Below are 14,810 nucleotides of genomic sequence, written 5' to 3'. Positions count from 1 at the left end.
GCAATGCTTCTTAACAAGAGATTGTCAGACTTGGTGTTTTTCAATAAAGGATAGCTAGAAATTGACCTTTTCCTTCCATAATTATAATAATGATCTTTAATCCACTGTAATCCACCCTAATAAACTTCTTTACAACTCATGATACAGATTTGATTAACATAAACCTAAAAATTGTGCTAGAAGTCTCCATGAGCTTAGTTAGTGTTTGTAACAGTTGTGGTTAGTGCACATCAGCTTCTGAAAACATTAGGACACATGAGCCAGAAAACCTGGATATCCTTATGCACATCCACAGCCACAGGAAGACACATCAATGTCTTTAGTGCCTCAAGACACTCCTGTAACTCCATGTAAATGAGCTAAATCAGAGCATTAAGGCATTTACAAAAATATTAGTAGAAAACCTTATGGATCAGTTCAGTTTCTGTATCATTCAGAGATTCCTGGAGATTTCAAGAAACCTGAGATTGAGATATTAATACAGGGAGAGTGGTGATGGAAGCTGAAGGCTTGCAGCCTCCCAGGAAATGGTCAGCATTTCTCAGGATCAATTCCTTTTAAAAATCCTACATAGAAATCACTTCCATTCTTTTCATTTTGACAACCCTCTCAGATTGGCCTTGGGTGGGATTCTTGCAATAACAGAGTTCTCTTGCATAACCCACAGGCCATGAAAACAGCTCCCTGTATTGTTCATCGACAAAACCCTCTGTGGTGTAGGTTGTAAGGCTTTGTAAAGTAAGACATTCCTTTTGAAATCTTCTATTGCTCCTTTTCTCTTTCCCCCAGGGAAAACTATTATCTGCTTCAGCTGCTGCTTGAAAAATGAAAACACATCTCTCTCTGTCAGGGCCTGAGGGCACTAATACACTTTAGTGGCCCTGACCAGCCTCACCTGGGATGTTCTCTCCCACCTCCGTGGGCCCCAGAGCTCTTTTTGAGCTCAGCCTGGAGGTTTCGAGTCCTTTCCTGAGCTGTGCTGTGGGAATTTGTCCTTTCCTGAGCTGACTGCAGGTGTCCCTCATCCCAAACTCCAGACTTGTTTCCTTGGATCTGCCTTGGACATTCCTGACTGGGCTGTGTCTGACTGGTTTCTGTCCTTAGTCCTGATCCCGGCTTGTGTTCCTGGTTGGATTTACACCGGAGAGTTGCTTGTTGATCCGGACTCCTGGTTGACCCTGGCTCCTACCTGGGCCTACCCTGCTCACCTTGCTCAGGTTCAGTGGGGCTGTGTTATAATCCTTGGATCTCTGTTCCCAAGGGAGCAGCCAGCCCTTGCTGCTCCCTCCCACTTCCTAAGAAAATGACACACCTATCCACAGGAAGTCATTCAGGTCCAAGAATTTATTTTGCTTGAAATAACAAAGACCTTGCTAAGCTATGAAAATGAATTTGTTATATACTTATAAAGTGATTTGTTTTCTTTATTGAAAACTGAATGTTATTATTAGAAAACTGGGGATTGGGAGAGCCTAATTGCACTTTAGGAATTCTAACTTTTGTCTCCAAGCAAAAAGAGAAGCGTGTAAAAGACGGAAAGTCAATCTGATCCTTTTTTTTTCCCTCTTTAATCTGTTCCAATGTTAAGTAAAAATAAAATACATGTTAAATAAAAGTAAAATACATAAAATAAAATCCATTACACTACAATGAAGACAAACTGATTTATAATGGAAGTGAACATAGTTTCTGGGGTTTGTTTGGGTTTTTTTTTAAGTATTTGTACTTACATGTAGAGTGCCACATAAGCGTATATAGGACAAATGGGGAACTGACTGTGTTATTATTAAAAAGAATAGCAGAACTTCAGTTAACTCCAAAGGAAATGAGATGGATCCAATGATTTCCAGTAAAGTCTGTGTTTGTGCCTGCATAGTGTTCATCCAAGGGAGATTTATCAGGAAACATCACTCCCCACCTGTCATAAAGGTATCATGGCTATGATTTTATTCTCATAATAATGTGGTTTATACACAAACTTCCTTTTTCAGTCATAGTTCTCAAACTAAAATTTTTTTTTAAAAAAAATATCTACTCAAAAATATTAAAAATATCTATTTGTTCAATTGAAAACCAGCCCTTTTTGGGTTGATATGAGGAAAAAAGCTGAGAGGATAAAAGGCCTCTTCCCCTGTTTTTTTTTCAGGAAGGAACAGTGCTTGGAGAGGCAGAGCATAGCAGGAAGCTCTTCCAAGCTCTAAACGCATTTTGTAATACCTTGAAAAAAAGTTTGTAAAATGACTTTAAACAAGGGAATATCCCATTTTGAAGATTTCATAAATCTTGTAAGATATTGGAAAAAGAAACCTTGCTGCAGTTACTTAGGAAAAAGCAGGATATTTTCAGCTTTCACACTGCTCTTCAATTATTCAAACTCTCCAGATAAGCAATTCTACGTGGCAATTCTGAGGGTTGCTTTGCTCCATCTCCCAAAGCTGTTTGTTTAAAATTAGATAGCAAGGTTCCATTGTTAGAGCTGTAGCCAGTGGTTAGCTTTAATCTTAATTTTAGATAAATATAATATTGTTTTATAGAATTATCTGGTTTTAGGCACATGAGGCTTGTACTTGGCGGATACAGAATCAATTCTGTGCTTCTCAGCTGCACAATTTTAAGGCCACCTGGGCTCAAGGTTTCATTCCTGATTCTTCAGATCTTCAAGTACTTGTTTAATTTGCCTGCAATGAGTTTTCTCTAGGTAATGAAATGAAGTACTGAACAGGATAGGTGTCTGTCTTTGAGATCAGACCATCCTAATATTTGTTTCAAGTGATTAATCTCTCCATATTGAGTAGTTCTCTAAAATAATGGTTATGAAGCTGAGGATTTTTATTTAGGTGTCTGTGGAATCAGAACTTTTATGATAAAACTCTGGTTTATGTCTTTTTCTACCAACCTTAAGTATATTTATAACTGACAGTGGAGAGATTGTTCTAAGACTTAAATATTTTATCTTTTTTAAAAAAGGAAAAGGAAAGCTCTCGGAGATTTTAAGAAATATCTTTAATATCTCAACGTACAGTTAAAATGATTGTGATACTTTTTTTATTTTCATTATAAATACAATGTTGGAAGTTGCAGATATTCTTATAAACATTGACTTGATTTGCTTTATTGTCTGATACTCGATTTTGCTCTTACGTGGTTGATAGTAAATAAAAGTGGAATATAGTCCATGAATTTATATGCAAATGTACTTCATCCTCGTTACCACAGAATCCTTATAATGATCGTGGAGATTGGCCCCATAGAGGTTCCAAGCCACTCATTTCCTCCCTATTTATGCTGCTATCATGAAAAAGAGCAACAAACCCCTAACTTCTGGTTTAGTATGAAAATTAAAAGGTGAATTTTAGCCAGAGTTGTTTCCCCTCCACTCCTTTACAAACATCCCTTTCCTTTTTTCATTATTTTGTCCTTTCTTCACTTGGATAAGTCTTAGTTGATGATTCAATTCCTAGATAAATCTAAATTAGCATTTACCCACTTCATTCAGCTCCTTGATATTAATTCTTGTTAAGGCTCAGATGGCACATTAGAGGAAAATGAGGCCAAAAATTTAAGCAGATACTTTTAATTATGTCTGGCTCTAATGCAAGATGGACAGAATCCTACAGGGCAGCATATGAAGCTAATCTTTTCTGCATGAAACTTTTATGATTATCACACAAATCATTCAGTGTAGTAGCAAATTCATCCTTATAACAGTTATTTCTAAACTGATGTTTGTAATTTTTCTCCTTCATTGCTAAGCCAGATTTTTAACTTGTGTGAATTTGGATGTCAAAGCAGTAAGTTCTAAATTAAATTCCTTCTTAGCCTGCAGAATTAAGGCTGGTTGTAAGAGTAAGAAGCTTTCTCCCTGTTTTCCTGCTTACAGTGAAAAGATCTAGATTTTAAACATAATAGAGCAAGGAGGAAGAGGAACAGAAGTTGTCCAGAAGGGGAAGTTGTAGGGTTCAAATATGGAGAGAATGACACAGAAGTCGAATGAGAAATTTAACAAAATATTTGTGATTTTTTGGGAAAGGAAGTATAACTTCTTTCTGTTGTGACAGGGTTATAAATGTTGGGCTGAGCTCACCTGGGCTCTAACTCAGATTGTGAACAGTACAGAACACCCCAGGAACTTTGTAGTTTTCATTGCTCTCTCTTTTTTCCTTCTCCATCATCAAAGATTAGATGAATAGCTCATTACAGCCCGATGGGTCTGAGCTGTGCAGTGCTTAGGGAAATAAATGGCCTGAAGCACTGACAATCCAAGTGTTTTATTGAAGTGGAGGCCTGGTTTCTTGGAGCTGGCTCATGTGTAAAGTGGTAGGATGTCCATGAGTGACCTTGGCATTATCTGTCTCTCTCTCTCTGGAATTAGAGGTTTTTTTCCAGCCCCCTCCAATTCAACTTTAGGCATTTACTGTATTAAAGGATTTACCAGATCATACAAGGAGTTCAGGATTCAGCATATTTATTGACTGTATAAATGTTATTTCTTTTACAGTTAGCATTTAAGTCTGCAGGGATGAGTGTGGGCTGACTGTTATAGTCCTATGCAAATTTATTTAGTCTGTGGTATGCTAAAAGCATTCATTAGTTTTAATAAAATAACACAAGGATTGGGAAATTGAGAGATGTGATAATTGCTTTACACAGCATGGAACTTAATAACCAGGAAAAAAAAACTATTTTAAAATCTTTTGCTTTATGCTAGTTGCAATGGAGCTTTTATACTGCTATCTTCAGCAGAGCTAATTTTTAATGTTGCTGGAGTTTCCTTCAGGTAATTATTTTGGAAAATTATCTGTTGGAATATTGTGGTGCCTGGACTCAGTTCTCTTGTTTTGCACTGACTTGCTCTGTGGCATGGAAATACCTACACGATGTTATTTCATAAAATTCCCAATGGTCAATCACATGGAATGCTCCAGCTGAGGCACTGAAGTGTTTACAGTGTTTACTTTGTGTATAAATCCAGGAATACAAAAATTGCAAGGATGTCAAAATTTATGATACCAACCTATTAATCTGTCACCAACTCCAAAAGCCTCTAAAAGCTCAATTACCAGTGAGGTGTCTCCATGTTATTCCCCCAGTTATGCATGTGTGAATCACAGTGAGGAAAAGGGGGTGGTTACTTTGGTCATGTTTATTGTTTCTGTGTGTTTACTACATACTAGTTGTTTAGTTTCTTAAAGTTGCTATGACCGTGGAATGAAAAATATGAATCAGTGCTTTGTCAGCCACTTAACCTTTTAAAATGAAGTTTGCAAAGGAGCTATTACTGGTGAATGGGAAATACATGTAGATTAGCTTCTGTTCTTCTGCTGATCTCACTAAGTTTAATTCCACAGTCAGAGCTGTTCTTCTAGAATTTAACTCAGTGTGTTCCTCTCTCTCCGTTGACTGTGGAGAGATCCTGATCTGCAATGTTAGCCAAGCAAACTAACCAGCATTTGTTCCCTCCCACCTTCAGATCAGGGCAGAGACTTCTTATAAAATTCATAATTACCATGAATAAGACACAGTCAGGCCTCAGAGACAGTGGGAAGAACTTTCCCTGAGCTCCAGAGGAGGCTGTGTTAGGAAGCTTGAGAAAGCTGCTGAAGCTGAATGGCACTGGAGGGATGGGCCCACCATCCAGGGCCTGGTGGGTGCTGAAGTGGTTGTTACTAAACCTTTAAATCTTTTTTAATTAGTAGATTTGTTTTCCCCGCCAACAATGGATGTCATTCTGTTTTATGTACTAATAAAATACATCTTGGATATTGGAAGTGGTTTAATGTGCTCAATTCCAGGAACTGTGAGTGATTTTGCTCTCAGGCTCGAGCCCATTTTTCCCCATGACAGAAGGTCACCCAGAAGTTCAGATGGGGTTCAGATTTTGGGGGCTTGTCCCCAGTTGTCAGAATAATTTTTTCCTTCAGGTCTGCACTCTGTGCTTTGCTGTGAGCAATGTTTAGGAGCAGCCTGGCATTCAGCGACAGTGGGATGTGGAGAAAGGGGGAATATTTTCTGAATTTTATACTAACATGAATGAAATTGCTGCTATGCCATTACTTAGAGATATAAATGCAACCAGAATATAGTTCATCGTTTTCATTTAAGCTTTTATTGATTATTGACCCCAAAGAAATTACCCACAAACTGCAACACAAAAACCTCTACTGTGCAGATTTGTGTTTCATTTACTGTGATAGTAAATATAGTTACACAAGAGGGAGAAGCATCTCAGGGAGACTTGTCTGATGCTGCAGATGGCTTTTTGCAAATATTGTACTGGTGGCTGGTGAAATCTCCAGAGGACAGAGGAAAAATAAGTGAAGGCCACAACCTCAATTTACAGCACACCAAATTAGAAATGGAAGGGATTTGAGGGGAATGCACCTCTTCAGAACACACTGATTTTGTGTGTCTTGGTGTGTGCCTGTGCCTCTGCCCTTGTAATTGAGTGTGGCACTGGGGATGGACAGTATTCCTGCTCTTCCTTTTTCCAGTGGTTAGAGACTGGGGCTGGTGGCTTTTTGGGGTTTTTTGCCCTGCAGTTCCAGTGCAGGATTTTAACTGTGGGTGGGCACAGTCACGTGCTTTAGCTGGCCATAAGGTGATGCTGCACGTGTGTTTAGTGAAGTCATGGTGGGTTCAAAGGACTCAGGTTTGTGCCAGGAATTTGCATTGATAACCCAGTGATCTCATTCCTGCATATGGAGCATTTACATCCACCTGGAATCAGCAGCTTTGATGTGTGTGGATCAATGGGCTCATATGTTCTGCTTGTAAATGTTGAATAGTACAGGAACTAGAGGCTGAATCACTGAAATAATCTTATTTTACATGCTAATTGCTGTACTATTTGAAGTTTTCTTCAAAGTAGAGGCTTTTATCACCAGTTTAAGTTGAAGTTGGGTGGATTAACAAAGATTAGTATAGAAGTTTAAAAAAACCATGGAGTGTAATACATTGTATTATATTCATTCAGGACAAGAAAACACTTAGATTAAGTAGCAGAATAACAATTAATTGTATGATATTTTTATAATTAGTAGAATTCTACTTTTTATATCCAAAATATTTAATAAGCAAATGTCTACACTATAGATGGGGTGTTGGAAGAGCAGCTCGTTTTGTCACCTGCATGATATTCTGGCTGGGATCAGCACATGGAAATACCTCTGGAATTGCTAAAGGTCTTTGGAAGTAGCATTGAAAGTGTGTAATCATTTGTGTGAAACAAAAGAAGAGAGAAGGCTCAGTGTCATGATTCTTTCATGGATGTTTTGTTCCCATTTATTGGAGGTGTTTGTTATATTCCTCTGTTTTCCTTTCTTTGACCATGAATTCATCACCTGCAGCTTGAAGTGCAATTCATTCCATGGTTCCAGTGTTTTCTCGTGGATGATAATGAAGAGATGTGTAGGAGCAAACAAATTCACTTAATGTTGGCTGCTGGGATCATCTGTGTCACTGAACAAAGACAATGAGGCAGGAATGTGTTTTTTCCTAAATGCAGGACTTGCTCTGTACACAAACTTCCTCCCTTGTCTGCTGTTGTGCTTTTCTTAATGAAGAATTTATTTGAAACTCCTTTCCCATTTGATTTTTTTACTGTATCCTAACAAGATGTGACAGGGGGTAGCAGACTGCTAAAGCATGAAGACCTGTAAATAAAGAACTGTTCCATCTTATTGAATTTGTGAGGGGGAAAAAAAAAAGAGAACTGTTTCATGTGCTATTTGATTATTCCCTTGCAGTCACAGGTATTTTGATGACAGTGGTCCAGGTTTAGTGGCAGTTTAATGTATTAAACATAACTCTTTTGTTGCAGCTATCAGTCACTTTTTTTTTAACATGAATTAAAGGTTTCTCCTTTTTAATTATTCCACAGATTAATATATTGAAAATGGGCTCCTTTCTATGCCTCAAATTAAGCTAGTTCTGTTTCAGCTTTTTCTCAATTACTTCTGTAATTAAGACCCATAAACCCATAGCAAAGAATAAAATAAGAAAGTAGAAACAAAAATTAAAAGTGGAGGGAGCATCTATTTGGCTTCCTTAATCATAAATTGCTTAAAACTCTTTCTGAAACAGCCACTACAAGGGAAATAATGAAGGAACTTGACAGCCTATATGTAGTTTTGAAAAGAACGTAAAGTTTTCAGAGAGTATCCCATCAGGGATCCCAGTTGTAAACAGTCTGGATGTACCCACTTAATTATGTGAAAACCTGGCATGGTGCTCTGGGGAAGAATTAAAAAATGCTAAACCTGCCTCCCACACTGAAGTGGAATATTTAATCAAGTCAAAAGCTTCATTGCACCCTATAGCAAGCCAAGTTAAATCTAGGCTGTTAAATCTTTTATTAGTGTTGCTGTTCATTCTGGCCATATATCAGCTCATGGTAACAACAACAGAAGGGTTTCCTTCCCTCACAGAGTGTAGGACTCTCCTGGGTGATTTTCCCTGACACTCAGGATGGTTACTATGGAAAGTGGCCTCGAGGAGAGCTGTGCTTCAGGTGGGAAATGGCCCTGGCTGAAATGTGTGAAGATGGTCTGGATACCGTGCAGGAAAGAACAATTTGTAAATGTGTACCATTTTTTAATTCTTTTTACACTGCTAGGCACCATTAATTACATTAATATAAAAAAATGAGGGCATTGTAGTAACTCACTGACACACGGACTGTTTTTGCTCAAGCCCAAGGACAGATCTAAAGAAGAAAAAAAAAAGAGAGAAAAACATATTCTTTGCTTCAAAGCCAGCTCATATAACTGAAAACTATAGGTTTCCTTCTATGATACTTGAGAAACCAGTTGTATTGAATGTTTTTTACTTTTTTTTTTTTTTTAACCACTCTGTCAGTACTTTGACCAGCAAACTTGGATACATTGTAAGTTTGTGCTGCAGTTCAGGTCAACACCCACCTTTATTGACTGTAAATTATTTGTAGCTGTTCAGTGGTTTACAATGCCTGCACTGGAGGGCCCCCATAAAAGCAGTTATGCACATAATATGTCAGAAATACATTTTTCATACTTTTGAGATCCTTTAGGACACTGCTTAGGGGTTATTGCATGACTGTGCCATAAAGTTAACTGATTACTCTCTGCCTGAAATGTTTATCTCGAAATGCATTAAGTTTGGGTTGAAATATTTTTAGACACTAATGGTCATTACAAAGTGTCATTGTCTTCAGCAGCCGGCTACAGATAAGCTTTAAACTGAAAATTAATAGCTCTTCTGTAAACATAGAGCTTAGTTTAAGCAGCTTGCAAGAGGCCACACGTGCTGATGGGATAAATAGATTTCTAGTGACTTTCCCAGTTTCCTGCTATTGACCCCGAGTAAACAGCAAAGCTTTAGAAATGCCAGTTAATTGAAAGCACAATTGAACTCCAGATAAGTGAAAGCAGTGCACACCCAAATCCCAGTTCAGCATTTCACTCCATTGTCTGAGTCCTGCTTCCCACAAGAGCCCCACATCAGGCTGAGGCCAAGAAAGAACACAGGACACGTTCTTGTGTCCACAATCATTTAATTCACTGAAGCAGGGCTCAGTTTGCCTTCTGAAGAAGCAAGTCAATAATGTTTTATCTTTCTGTCATTTTATGCCTTTTGAAATCACCTTTTTCTTTCAGGGCTGTGCAATAATGAAGCCTCTAATGCTGCTCCTTTATACCTTTGTAAAATTTTTGGATTGAAAATGGCCTCTTGTTTATTATGTTCTATGAAATAAGAGCAAATACAGAGGAGGGGAAAAAAGACTAATTACCTCTTCTTGAAAATAATGAATACTACACTAAATATCCCTCTGACTTATCTCCTTTCAGGGATGAATTGTTCCAGTTATTGCTGCCCCTGAGGCACATTCACGGGAAAAGTGTGGCTGAGTTTCCTGACTGCAAAGTGTTAGAAATTGCAATCCAAGGGATATCTGAACATTGAGCTGATATATCTCCCAGCCCCCAAAACTTTAAACTTTAGCACCTTAACTGTGTCCTTATTGGCCCTCCTGTAACTTTATATTTGCTAATAGCATAATTTTAAAATTTCATTGCACTTCTTTATGTTGTTTTTCAAAGTGGACAACAGTTGGTTGAAACAGAAAATATTTTTTATTTAAGGAGAAGAAAAAGCAGGACCCCTTGACACGACTAGGATAGGAAGTAATTACACAGGGACTTCTATGAGCAGATGTGGGAGGATAGTAACACTTGAGAGGATGGAAGGGAGTGTTGCTGAGGTCAGTAAAGTTGTAACTCAGCTCAGCAGCCAGAAGAGCAATCCTGATGCTCTGTTCCCTTGGGACACTGTTGCTTGAGACTTTAAACTGCTTTTAAGAAGTATCTGCATCTGCATAAGATTTCAGTGTTCAGTTAGTCCCGGGGACTTTGTACAGAAAAGATCACATTAAAGAACTTTTAAGTAGAGGCTATATTAATTTATGGACTGAGGAACTGAACTCATCTGGGAATATCACCGTGTTAGTTTTAAGACCTTTTGAAGCACTTTTATGAAGCCTGATTTTTGAAGTTGTTCACCTTACAGATGTTTTCTTTCATCTCCTTCAGTAAACTGTCATGAGTGTGCCCCCAACTGTTTTAAGTGTCCTCCATGGATATACTACCAGGGTATGAAGAGAATAGACATTAAAATGGGGTCAAACAATGAGAATGAAGTCTTGCTAAGAGAAGGGTTTTTAATGAAAGGACAGTTCCTTGATTACCAGAATTGGAATGTCCAGCATATGACCAATCCTGCTTGCTGAGGTGTGAGAAAAGAAACTCTTTGTTTCAAGCTCCATAATCCATGTGTGTAGGGAATTTTGGGTTTGTGTTTCAGGTACACATTTCAACTGCTTTCTCAGTTAGAAACAAACCATGGCTAAGTCAGAAGATGATTGCCTTAAAGTCATGGAGAGCTGTACTCCTGCAGACATCCCTGTGGGCATGGACATTATTCCCCTTGGAGAAGGATAACCTGAGGGATAAGGCCCTGTAATCCTTTGCAGCAGTTTTTCTCTGTCCATGCAGATGACTGACATTTAATAATTTCAGTGCTGTAGGTCATTGTGATTCTCCTGTGTTCATTTATGCAGAGGAAATAAGTTCCTGATAAGCAGGTTTGTATCTTTTATAAGCAAACACAGAGTTGGCTGAATTGGGAGTTTCCTGCAAAAGTGTAATTTTGATCTATGAATCTTTACTGTAATGAGAGCAGAGAATAAAGCCACCACAAGAAAGAAACTAATGAAAACAAAATCCAGCTGTAATAAGAGACCACTAGGAGGAACAGGCATTAGATAATTCTGGCTTCAAAAAGCTGACAGTTTAATTAAAATTCTTATTGGGAACACTAGGTAATATAGCTTTGCATTTAATAGGAATATTTTGCAAAACAAGTGTGTGACTGTATTTCAAAATATAAATTAATTGGTTGCTGGCTTGAAAAATGACTGAGATGAGGAGGTGTTTGTGCCATCATCCTGCACCATTTGGTGTCTTGCCACGCTACAGATGCTGGGAGATGGTGATCTAATTTTGCATGGCTAGTTTTGCAACACTGAGCTATTTCAATGTTTTGTTACATCTAGTTAAGTCTAGAGCCTTATGCCATGAAAAGAAGAAAAAAAATAAGAGGAAAAAAGAAAAAGTAATTAGTTTTGTTTTACTCCTGTTGACACAAATCAAAGACTTGCACAGTGTCTTAAATGTTTTTAATAAAACTGGGCTGAGTTTCAGGTAGGAATAATTTGGAATGTAAAATTAAAGACTTTTTGATAAAGAATATTGATATTTTCCCTTCAAACCTCGTAGACAGTAGTTTCTAAGCTTATCTTTACAAAGTTCATGCAAAGCCTGGTGTATGTCCTGCTTATCTCCTGCATGTTGGAGTGCTCCAGAATGCTGCCTGACAATCATTTATTTTACACCACCACAAGTGGGTAAGAATTAATCCAGCTTTACAGCCAGGCTGAAAAAAACAGAGGCAAAGTGATTTGCTCAAGGTCATTCAGAAGATTATTGGCAGAACCAGGATTAAAACTTACTTTTTAAATCCTAAAATATGAGAATTTTTAACAGGGCCTGGAAGACTGTGTGTGTGTGTGGGGGGGGGGTGTCTCTTATGAATATTAGCAAATTGAAACTCTTTCTTGTGAGCTTGATCTGTCCACAGTAAACCACGGGGGCAGACAAGAAAAGAAACCTAATTTTTCTTCTCTTTTACCTTTCCTCTTTAATTTGTTGTACTTCAAATCAACTGTTAGCACCAAATTCTTCAAAGCTTCCTTTCTTATACCCCGATGGGTAGATACCCTTGAAATTCATGTTTGCATAAGCAAGGAGTGCAAAGTTGGAGTCTGACTCAAAAGACATATTTATGTGTGCTTTATTTTTAACCTTCATATAAATTGCTACTGTAAGAAGATTAGAGTCAATGTGGACATGTGAGGGGTTTAAGATATGTCTGTCTATATGTCTGTTTTGATAATTTTAGTTGGCTCTGTGCCAAATACAATTTGATTCTGCTTGTGAACAAAATCCTCTCTTTTTAGGAGTGGGCCTAAAAAAATCCAAAGCCCTCAGGGATATGTATCACTAGTAAGGTGATTGTTGCTGTTGTACTGCAGGGGTTAAATGCCAGTGATTCTCTGGGTGGTTACCCAGTGGGTTGGTTTCTATTTATACCCTAAGGCCTGTTAAAGGGTCAGGAAGCTGAACAAGAGGAGAGTCTTGATTAGCACTTGTTACTGCTGGTTTAGCCCTGTTTTCTGTGCAGGAAGAAAACAGAACATTGGCTGCTTCAGAGTTCAAGCAAAACTCCTGGTAAAAAAGAAACATAAAAACTGAAAGAGTCAAGAGATGGTTGTTATACAGTTGGTTGTGCCAAATGTCTGCAGAACAGTTATATCTGTGGGAGCACTGACAGAACAAAAGTACTTGGGCTGCTTTGTTTTAAAATCTTATTGCACTTATTTAATGCTAAACCATGTTTAAGGTTCTGGCTTTAAAACCTTTTGTAATGAGTACTTCTTGAACAAACCTTTAGAACAGATTTCTATATAGGTTTATTTAAAAACTTCGAACCAGATTGCTTTTCACCCTCCAGTGTTTATTCCAGTGAACTGCTTCATGATGCATTTTTGCCCTTTCTTGGAAAAAAAGAGCCCTGTTCAACCTGGCCTTGGACACCTCCAGGGATGGGGAGTCCACAACCTCTCTGGGTTTATGTATTTTCTTAAAAGCCTTCTTTACCCCATCTTTCTAAGAGAAACAGCCTCTCTGTGTCCTTGTAAATCCAGGACATATATTTGCAACTTTAGCTGAGTTCTTCCAAAGTGCGATGGAGAACTTTACAAAAGAGAAAAGAAGAAAAGGTGAAAAAGCTACTAAAAAGGAAAAACATTCTTAAATCAGGGACCTGTCAATAGCATCAAGCAAACTAAATTTAACAGCTAATTTACTCGTGACAGAAATATAATCCATATAATTTATGCATCTAATATAATCTGTCATTTGTGTTTAAGGAGGAGAGCAAGGCAGCATCTAATAAAATGTAGAAGAAAAATGAGTTTGTAAGGTGAGTGACAGAAATGTTCATTACCTCAGTTCTTTCCTGTGGTGTTCCTCTCTTTTTTAGGCAGGAATCTTGAGAGTTTGATCCTTATGAAGTACAAAATTATTACTTTAAAGGACATATTTTTTTTTTCCCTTTCTTGTCAAAACTTAAAATTGTTCCAGTTCAAAACCAATCAAAGAAGAAACAGAAGATTCTGACTTCATCCCTGTCCAGAGAGAGCAAAGAGAAAAGAGGCCAAGGGCTGTTGCAGAGATGAAAGACCTGTGGAAGTTAATTTGAAATCACCACCAGTCTTTCCAGGTCGTGCTCAGACTCTGCCTTAGATACACACAGGTGAGTCAAAGGGGTTTGGATGTTCTGCAGCCTGCCCTGGATGAGAGGAATTCTGTGAAAGAGCTGTGACTCCGTGGTATATAACATTATCCTAAAATGAATTTATATTAGAGTTGAAACACAGAAGAAACTGTGAGATATTGAAAAAAGCTTGAAGCAAAAGCTAAGAGAGATTCTGGACTTAATTCCTGATGGATTTCTCTGTTGCTTTCGCACACGGCGTGGGATGATTAGTGGGGCCAAAGTCCTAAAGAAGCAGCATCTCATGGTTGTAGAAACACAAAGTGTTGTAGACTTTTCCTCCTAATCCCAGTGTGGGTGAGAGGTCTTGATAATCAAGATATTGATTATCAGCAATTGATTTCAGAGCACTGACTGTGGCCAAGAAGTGAAGAGGGCTGTGGAAGTGTCTACTGTAACTCTAACACAGCTCCTGTTGCATTCTGATTTGAGGGTTTTGTTCTCTGTAGGTTTTGGCAGCATCCAACAGCCTCACAAAGCTGAGTTAGAGAAGAATTTTGACATAGTTAATATGTCTGAGGGAAGACATGACTCCTCCAGTTAAGTGCATCTTAATAACAATATAAAAATAAGAAGCTTCTCTACACAATTGCGTGAAAGAAACTTTCTGAAAAACCTAAATCTGGTGTAAAATCCTTCTTGCTGTGACAGGCATTAGTTCCTTTAAAATGTTTATTATTTCTTGTATGTTGGCATTTGGGAGTTCAGAGATACTACAGTACATTGCAGAAACGTGATATTTTGTGACATGACAAACACATTTATCCACAGGTATTTTCCTATTAGATTAAGAGAAACTGTTGATTCAAAAAAGGAAAAATGTTGTGTTTGCAGAACAGACAATGGAGCAAACAACCCCTGACTTTTTGTTTATTTATGTT

The sequence above is a fragment of the Corapipo altera genome, unplaced genomic scaffold, assembly GCF_003945725.1.
Source record: "Corapipo altera isolate COAL_440 unplaced genomic scaffold, ASM394572v1 62, whole genome shotgun sequence".
NCBI lineage: Eukaryota > Metazoa > Chordata > Aves > Passeriformes > Pipridae > Corapipo > Corapipo altera.
The sequence above is the reverse complement of the archived record's forward strand: the minus strand, read 5'-3'. Positions refer to the sequence as shown.